The sequence below is a fragment of the Myodes glareolus genome, chromosome 1 (genome assembly GCF_982192425.1).
Source record: "Myodes glareolus chromosome 1, mMyoGla1.1, whole genome shotgun sequence".
NCBI lineage: Eukaryota > Metazoa > Chordata > Mammalia > Rodentia > Cricetidae > Myodes > Myodes glareolus.
In genome coordinates this window covers 64,969,718-64,979,839 of record NC_142026.1, presented here as the reverse complement: position 1 = coordinate 64,979,839, position 10,122 = coordinate 64,969,718, and positions in this window count along the sequence as shown.

Sequence of the window (10,122 nt, the reverse complement as noted above, 5' to 3'; positions counted from 1 at the left end):
TGGGGAGTGTGTGGGCTGTGTGGAGGTATGAGTGCCAGTGTTTGTGCAGATATAATGCCATCCTGTGTATGAATGAGTGCGGGTACAGCCCATATGGAAGTCAAGGGACAACTTGAAGGAGCCTTTCTTATCTTTCCACCTTAGGGGATCCCACCTAGTCTCTGAACTCCCCTCTTCCCACACATTATCAGATAGGGTTCCTCTCGCCTGTGAGTAGGAGCCAATATCAGCAGCTGTACACTTTGCAGGAAAGTACACTGAGAGACTTAATGGAGACAGCTGTCTGCCCTTCCCTCCCTCTGTGGAGAACATCTTCTGTTCCATCGCTCCCGCCAAGCTCTGCATCCATCAACCCTCTGAGCTCAGCCTCCAGAAGGGCACAACCACTTCCCAGGCTAATGCTGACTGCTCTCAGGATGGTGTCTAAGGCCATGCTCTGTCCTTTAAACTCTTAGTCCTCCTTATTTTTAGTTTTTTGAGGAATTAGCTCTTGTAGACCAGGCTGGCCTCAAACTCACAGAGATCCGCCTACTTCTACCTCCCAATTGCTGGGATTAAAGGCGTGAGCCACCACTTCCCAGCTTATATTTTTCAATTCTCAAGAACACTCAACAAGTGACAAGGTTCATAATCATCTCTGTGCCCTAGGACAACAGCAGAGTGCCCAAGGTTTCCCTTTGCTGTATTCTCCCAACACGTACTTTATGACAGAATCCTAGCTGAGCACCTATTCTGCTCCGAATTCTCAAAGATCTGAGAATGTGGAATGTAGAACCTGAAGAAAGGCATGAGATGAGTGTGAAAGTTGGAAGGTAATCAGCTGAGGGAGGCCGGGGAAAGAGGACAGACCTGTCCTCCATGGAGTCACCTTTCAGAGAGCATTGTCACGGAGGATTTGTGTGAGAAGATACATGTGGGTCTGAAACAAGAGGAAAACGTAGTCCTGGAGAGAGGATGGTGGCTACATCAGCCTTGGAAGACATTCAAAGGGACCCTCCATCTTCCTGTGACAACTGAGCCATGCCTTGGATTTTCACATGTCTTTCCTGGGTTGTAGGTAACCTCTGTCTAGGTGAATATCCCATGGGAGTTTCCTGGAGGGAGACAGTGATAACCAGGACCCTCACAGAAAGCAGTCATTGGGTCCGAGAATGCTGTCAGTGTTATATATGTGTATATATATATATGTGTGTGTGTGTGTGTGTGTGTGTGTGTGTGTGTGTGTGTGTGTGGGGAGAGGGTTGGAAACTAGGATACATGGCTCCTTTTCTACTTTTGTAGGTGGTGTGTGTCTTTCTGTAGCCACCTATGATTACAGTGTTTACTACAGGAACTCAACTCAGATCTGGTAGCTGTCCAGATCAGTACATCTGTCACTACTTGTCTGCTCGAGAGAATTCCAGAGCTGGACTCCAGAAGACAATCACTTGCAAGGAGGACTTGTGTACTTTGTTCCTCTCCTGGGAACCCTGACCTTCCTGTGAGGTCTCATAATTCTGTCAGGACAGTCAGTTAATGATTTGGGTACCTGCCCAGCTATGTTCCCTATGCGGTGTCTCTGGGGAAGATAATCCAGGAGACCTAACCTATAGCTCTCATGGCCCGCACTGGCTGGCTGCACATGTGAACAAAGCCTTGTCCTCTGTCAGCTCTCACAGGAAGTCAAATCCATGCAGGGACAAAAATGCTCCCATGTGTTATTTGTAGTCCAAGGCAAGGACAGAGCTTTGCATGCAGAGCTTCCTGATGCTCTCTGTGAGGATCCATGGCTTCATCGGTCAGGCACAGTCTGACTCTCACACAGTCTTTCTGGGTGCATGTGCATGGTGAGAACTCCAAGTGTGTCAGCTGCGGCTAACATCCTGGGGCTGAGTTTACCCAGCACAGGTCCTTCACTCTGTAGGTAAAGACAGGTGAGGAGTTTTGATATGTTGCAGCTTGTCTACCCTGTGTGTGACTCACAGGAAGAGCCCACACTGCAGTATGGGAGCACAAAGCACAAGGCACAGCCCAGTCCTGACAATCTAGTGGATCAATAAGGATAAGACACTCAGCACCTGGTTGCCTTGGAGAATCACTCACAGTTTACATGGAGTTGGATAACTATACTTTCAATTTTTCAAATCTCTGTTTGAAAATACTTAGGCAGTTGTGTCATAGAGCAGAAGGGACCCATTGGTGTACTATCTCCTGCTATGTGCAGGCCCGCAAGAGATGTAATTCATGGCTCTGCTATTTTCTTTAGTTTAAACATCTGGGTAGACTGCACCAATTTGTACCAGGAAAACGTTCACAGATCTTCTGGCTGATTATAAAAAAGGAGAAGAACACTTTCATCTTTAGCATCATTCTATGACACTGGCTCTATTAGGATTTGGCCAGAGCTGAGAGGGTTGCAGCAAATAGAACGGGAGGTCAAAGAAGAAAAGAGAAGATAGACGAAGATCATTGTGCTTGGTGGAAAGATGGCAACTTTCATCCTAAGCAGGTGAATCAGGTGTGTTTCTATCCCACCAGGTAGAAGTCAACAATATGACCTATATTCACTCAGTGCCCCTGATTATGCCATTTCCTCTGCATGGAACTCTCCAGGGTGTCTCTATGGCTGTCCTTCGCTGCCCTCAGTCAGGCACTTTGCACAAAGATGCACACTGAGGTTGAGATTATGACTTCTCTGAACTTTTTATCCATACACCCCACAACTTCATTCTTGCCTTGTTTTCTGTTGCCTTTGTGGCTCCAGTCAACCCATTCTAGGCTGAACTCAAGGAATCCTGGTGATGAGTGGGTGGAAGAATTCTGTGATTTGGAGGCACCAATGACATCATAAGAAGATTCAGAGAATCAACTAACCTGTGCTCATAGGAGCTCACAGAGACTGAACTGAAAACCAGAGAGTCTCCATGAGATCGATGTAGGCCCTCTACCTACATGTGACAGTTTTATAACTTGATCTACTCACAGTTCTCCTAATAGGTGGAGCAGAACCTACTGCTATTGGCTCAATATTGACAATTTATTGTTCATACTGGATTCTTTTCCAGACTGAATAAAAGGTGTGATGCTTAATACTATTGCAAATTTATATGCCTTTTTTGAAATCTATGGGAGACCTGTCCTCTGAACAGAAAAGAGAAGGACTGGATTAGGGGCAGCAGAGAGGAGGAGAAGCGTATGGGAGGAGGGAGGGAAGCTAAGGTCAGTATGTAAAACAAATAAATTTAATGACTAAAAAACTACCAAATTGTTATAAACTATTAAAGAAAATAGAGTTAATGGTAAGGCACCTCATAATATTCAAAGTCTTTAATATGTTATGAACTATACTTGTAGTCAAGCAAAACACGTCAGAATTATTTAGCTTCCTGTCTATGTTTTCAAAGGTAAGCTTAAATCAAGCAACTAAAAACAAGCAAGGTATATTTAGCTCAGACCATTCACAAATAATTGGTCTGTAACTTGCTGAAGAACTTCTGAAAATAGCATTTAAAATGTTTAATGGAGTTCCTTTGTGTCTTGGCTCCAAGATCACAAAAACAGAAGAAACAACAGTAGTCCCAAATTAACACACAGAGTGAGTCTATGTGGGCCCAGTGACCAGACCATTAGGAAGTTCATCACCTGGAGCATTACAGAGGCCGCTGCTATCTGATACGTATCCAAAGCAAGTGTTTTCCACTCTTTGGTGCTTCTCAAATGCTATATTAAGCTGTATTACTGCTTGAGCTGTGCTGTTCATGACAAGTACTCAGGAATCAATCTCCTGAAGCCCAGAAAAACTGAACACCACCACCACTATTTAGACCTGCTGAGGCTGCACCACAGCCTCCACCAAAGCCTATGTGAAGAGGTGGCTTTATAAAAATAGAAGAAAACATGCTTTGAAAAATTAAAGTGGAAGATGTACTTTAGATACAGGCATATTTACAGGAGTGGCGGTTGCCTCTACAATGGACAGGAATGTGGTGGAGAAATGGGAGAAAAGGAGCAGAGTGGTTCATGCACTGTGGAGAGAAGGACAACTAGAAATGCAAAGGTGAGAAACAAACTAAGGTGTGTGGTGTGTGCTGCCACCTGGGCTCATGTGGTGTCTGCAGCTGTGCTAACACAGAGGGACATATCTGGGTTCTTGGCCCTTCCTCATATGGGGTCTGTGATGTGATGATATCTGTCACATGCCTTACCACCAAAGGATATGCAGATGTCTGGGGTCTGGGTCACGTTTCTGTCTGAGAGTCACACTGTCACTGGGACCATACTGATCTTGGTGGTCTGTGTTGCCATTCAGGAACATGGTGATATCTGGGCTCAAGCTGCAGCTGAATCATGTCTATATTCATGATCCTAACTTAGCCAGGATCTGTTTTGATGTCTATGGGTCTTGTAGCCTAGGAAACTGTTGTATGTCAAACAGAAAGGCTACTACATGGCCTTAAGAGAAAATTATTGTTTCTATACAAACAATTTAGAATTATCACCAGCCTATAATCAAAGAAACACTGCAGAAAAGGAAGCCTGAGATGAAATAAATGACTGGTCCCAGTTTAATTTCCCGGATCCTCACAGATATTAACTCTAACAACAGCTATTTCAGGGCCTTTCACCCTTCTATTTCTGCTAGTTTACGTTTGGCTATTGCATCATTTGCTAGATGATGGTACCTGTCTGGGTACCCTTAAGATGAAGGTTATTAGATCTAAATATAAACAGGTACCCATCACAGAGTTCAGGATTTGACTCAGGATACAAATCAACAGTGGAATATAATGGCCAAAGTTGACACCTGTAAGCCCCACTGGCCCAAGAACAGATCACTACCAGGACTGCTTGAGGCTACTGTTCATTGAGAAAACAAATTACAAGTTTTTGATCCCCTTAACGAATATGTTTGACTCAACTGCACCTGGTGTGCTCAGTGGGTGGTGTATGGGCAGCAAGTCAGGATCTCACAGGATCCCCTTACAGGATCTTGACAAACACAGCGGCCTTGTGGTTTTGCCTTTTTAAGCCTCTGCAAAACGTGACTCATTGCCATTTCCTAGGAACCAACGCTGTGTACCAGGCCAGAGACCCGTAGTAAATTAAAGCTTTTTTCAAATTTACTTCAAAAATAATGGGACTGGATATTCTCTTGCAATTCTCAGGCTGAACACCAAATCACTGGCATTCATATAATCCTCATGAATCTTTTGTGGAAAGAAATAATAGACAACTAAAACATTATTTAAAAATAAAGGAGGGGGAGTAGGGTTCTACAGCTACTCCTAACAATATTTTATCTTCTTCTTTATATAATTTAATTTTTTATATTTGGGCAAAGATGACTTTTCTGATGCAGACTGGGGAGTTGATTCTGTTATATCTTACTGCAATTCTTACATTCATGGCCTCTGCCCCTACTAACATGGTAGCTTTAACTCAAGAGCATGCAGCAATATACGTTAATTATCTGTCTAAAAATCTTTCATACACTTTACAGACACAATTTGAAAGGGCCAATTATAGGCCAGGTTTCCTGTCTCACAGCTGCTCTCAAATAAAGACACCGAGGCTTATATGAACTACTGATGCTCAGCAAGAGCTCAGGCTTATCACTTACAGAGGTTTAGCTTTTACAGTTAATCAGTATTTCTTATTTACATTCTGCCAAGTGCGGTATCTTTGTTAGTAAGGCATGTGCATCTCCTGCTCCCTCTGCATCTGCTTGGTGACTCCAGTAGCTCCCTTTTCTTCCCAGCATTCTCCTAGTCTCCTGCTAAATCTCTTTCTGCTAAGCTCCTGGCCAATCTGCTTCTTTATTTAACCAATCACAATGACATATATTCACACAGTGTAAGGGGATATGCCACAATAGCAAGGAAATTGACATTCTCTTTAATATAGTACAAGAATCTCCGATTACTGCTGGCAATGAGTTAAAAACTCAAAAATTAAAATTTTCTGGAGGTGTCATGCTAATTATCCTTGAATTTGTGTTACTAATTCCACTTACAAAGATTCTCAGTCTAACTGGAGTCAGATTTATAGTCCATTTCAGGATCTTGGTCACTTGACAATTTAAGACTTGCATGATGAAATTTTAACAATTCAGCATTCAAAGATATAAATTGCCATCCTGCATTAGAGTATAAAGCCTGTCCAATTTTTTATTCAAAATCATTATTTTTGATTTATTAAAAATTTCTACCTCCTTCCTTTTCCCTCCCACTCCCTCTCCCCCTTCCCTCTCCAGTCCTAAAAGAAGTCAGGGTACCCTGCCCTGTGGGAAATCCAAGGCCCTCCCCCCTCCATCCAGGTCTAGGAAGGTGAGCATCCAAACAGACTAGGCTCCCAAAAAGCCAATACATGCAGTAGAATCAAATCCCAGTGCCATTATCATTGGCTTCTCAGTCACCCCCATTGTCAGACACATTCAGAGAGTCCAGTTTGATCACATGCTTGTTCAGTTCCAGTCCAAGCTGACCTTGGTGAGCTCCCATTAGATCAGTCACACCGTCTCAGTGGGTGGATGCACCCCTCGTGGTCCTGACTTCCTTGTTCATCTTCTCCCTCCTTCTGCTCTTCATCAGGACCTTGGGAACTCAGTCCAGTGCTCCAATGTGGGTCTCTGTCTCTATCTCCATCCATTGCCAGATGAAGGTTCTATGGTGATATTCAAGATATTCATCAGTGTGGCTATAGGATAAGGCCAGTTCAGGCACCCTCTCCTCTGCTGCCCAAGGACATAACTGGGGACATCCCCATGGACACCTGGGAACCCCTCTAGAGCCAAGTCTCTTGCCAACCCTAAAATGGTTCCCTTAATTAAGATATCTTCTTCCCTGTTCTCATGTCTACCCTTCCTCCATCTCAACTTCCCATTCCCCCAAGCTCTCCCCAGTCCTCCCCTTCTCTTTTCTCTCCCCCATCTCCCTTTACCCTCACCCCACCACTACCCCTGTGCTCCCAACTTTTGTTATTAATACTGGAAAGAATTATAGCCTTGAGATTGACTTGCATAGTCTGAAATTAAAAAAATAAAAAGTGGAAACTTTAGAGAACCACAGAGCTGGCCTTTCCTAGCTGTCTTTTTTTTTTTTCCTTTTGCCTTGAAAGGCATTCGACATAGGTTTTTCAGGTCAGAGTCTGTGATTCCTGGGGCACTTTGTGCATTTCAGTTCCTGAGAAACCAATTCACTCTCTCAGGCACTGAAGCATTCATACCACTTTGTATTCTCTATTTTCCCTTAGAAGTCAAGGAAGCATACAGTTTGACAGGACAGTTGGTCTGAGACACTAATCTTCAGTACCCTGAATTTCTTAGAGATATCATTGTATCCTGGCAACTACAACTGTATTGATCTGACAATTGATACTATATTCTGTTTCTGATAAGAGTATGACAAGTCTTATTATTCTCAATAAGATGGTCACAGCTAGTCTTGTCATGGTCCCTCCAACCTGAGCCTGATTAATCCCTTGGCAAGTCATAACAGATAACCTTATATCTTATGGTTTCTATTGCTATAAAGAAACACCAAGACAATGGCAATTCTTATAAAATTTAACTCATGAAAAACATTTAGTTAGGTCTGGCTTACAGTTTCAGAGGTTGAGTATATTATCATCATGGCAGGACGTGGTGCTGAAGAGGGAACTGAGAGTTCTATACCTTGATCACCAGGCAGCCGCAGAAAACCACGCTAGACACAGCTTGAGCATGTAAATCCACAAATCCTGCCCCATCAGTGACACACTTTCCCCACAAGATCACACTTAAAACTTTATCAAGGTTATACCTCATAATATCACCATGTCCTATTATCCAAACAATCAAACAGATGAGTCTATGGGGGCCATAGCTCTTCACCACACCTTGGCACAGTAAGCAGTCAGGTGAACTTACAGCATGGGAGCTATGTAGGCTTCAAACAAAATCACTGCTTTGTCCCTAGCTGGCAGTCACAAAGGTCAGCAACATGCGGAGATATTTCCTGAAATACCAGTAGCTGTTTTGTTTCTTTTATTATTTTGTGTACATGGCTACTTGTATATCTGTGACCACAAGCAAATCTGGTGCCCACAGAAGCCAGAATAGAACACCGGATATCCTGGAACTGGAGTTATAGATGGGTAAAAGCTCCCATGTGTTTCCTGGAATGAAGCTTTGTCCCTCTATGATAGGCTCTATGTCCCTTTATGATAGTGTCTTAACCACTCTGCCTTCACTCCAGCCATAACAGGTGGATGTTCTCAGAGGCAGATCACACTGGCAGAAGGTTGACAGCAAGAAATTGCTAGAACTCAGGCTGAAAGGGATATGTTGCGTTTGGTAGATCTTGGCTACTGATTTGGGTTGCTAACTTATGCCATATGAGACCAATTACTAATACCCAGGATCTAATGCCAGACACTGCAAGGGTTATTTCTATAAAGAGCACAATACCAATAAAAGACGAGAGGCAGATGCTAAAATTGATTTATTCAGTAACTTCACAGTCCTTGTGAAAGACAAAGTATCTCCTTGAAGGGACAAATTTAAGCTCAGTCCTTTACTTTCCAGGTGTAGGGATAGCAACATACAAGAAAACATCATTTCCTGTCTATTATGTGGGCTGGGGAAGCCTGAAGTTCTGCAGAAATTCTCCAGAGGCAGGTGGCCTAGTTCCAGAGTCAGATCTAACTGGTCATTTGTTTTCGTTTCCAGACAAGACATCCCTTCAAGCTATCTATCCAGCCCTCCTTTCTCATTTCCTTGCTCTGGGCATGGGAAAACCCTACTGTACAGTTATGGAGGTTAGAAGACATGAGGAAGATTGGTTTATCCCTGAACAATGTGAGACATGGGGATTAACTTAGCACGTCAGTCTTAGCTGCAAGTGCCTTTACCCACTGAGCCATATCTTTGGCCCACCCTGGATGTATTTTTGTTTGGAAAATCTCCATGTCCTAGTTTAAAACTTCATTCATCAAAATATAATGACCAAAGGTAATTAACTTGGAATACGGAACAGTCTGACATTTCCCACTCCTCTTAACATTCCCTGCTCACTGAGAGCTTCCTGCTATTGAACTGCTGTCCCTATTTGTTCTCTCTAGGTAATCTGCAAGCACAAACTCTGAATTTCCTCGCACTTATCTTAAGAAATTACAACTATTCTCTCTATTCTCCTCTTCTTATCATCCATGGTAACCTCATCTTTATGTTAGGGCACAGGTCTGAAAAGTTAGGCCAGATACCTACACCCTCAACCAGGCCATATCTCCTAGAGATCACTGTAGCAAAGAGTGTAGGAAGTGTCTGTGCTGTGACCTGACTACTCACAGTCTATAATACCTGGCTCCTCCATGTTCCTTGTCACTTACACAACACTTGGTGTGAAACACCCCAGCACTGATAAAAGAATATAAAAGGTTAGACTTTAACTTTTTACTGGGGATTAGGAAAATACTGCTCAATGATGTTGTCCAGAAAGAGAGGGTGTTCTTGGAAGGGGCTCCTCAGCTTCCCTCAATAATCACTCTCTTGGTAGCTATGTCTCATTCTCTACCTCTCTCTTGCTCTCTCTTATATTCAACTTTATTTTCAAAACTTCTAAAAGTACCATTTTAGAATTTTTCATATGCATATTGTGTTTACATTACAACCTTTCCAGCCCACCCTCTCCAACTCTACCTCCTCTTAGGATTTTTTTAAATTGTTATTATTATCACATAAATATTTATGTATAAATTTATAAATACACTCTGATGCATCCAATTAGTGTTGTCCATGTCAAATTAGATTGTTTATCAGGGGCACATCCCCAGAAATCACTGACACTCACTCTCTCAAAACTCATTAATTACCTGGAGCTCTGTATGTATGAGTGAAGTCTCTTGTGATTTCCCCATGTACTCTTGCATGACAATTGGTGTTGCCATTTTGTAGGTCTATTTACGCAGCCATATGTTGAATTTTCTTGGGTGTGACTTCCCAGTAAAATATAGAAGACACAATCTCACAATGCACAGGAGGTCTTCTGCCGCTTACAGTACTTCCTATCCTCTTCTGAGATGTTCCCTGATCCTCAGATAAGGGGGTTGTATTATACATAGATCAGGTGGGACTGGCTACCCCTCACCCTGTTCCTTAGTAAAGGC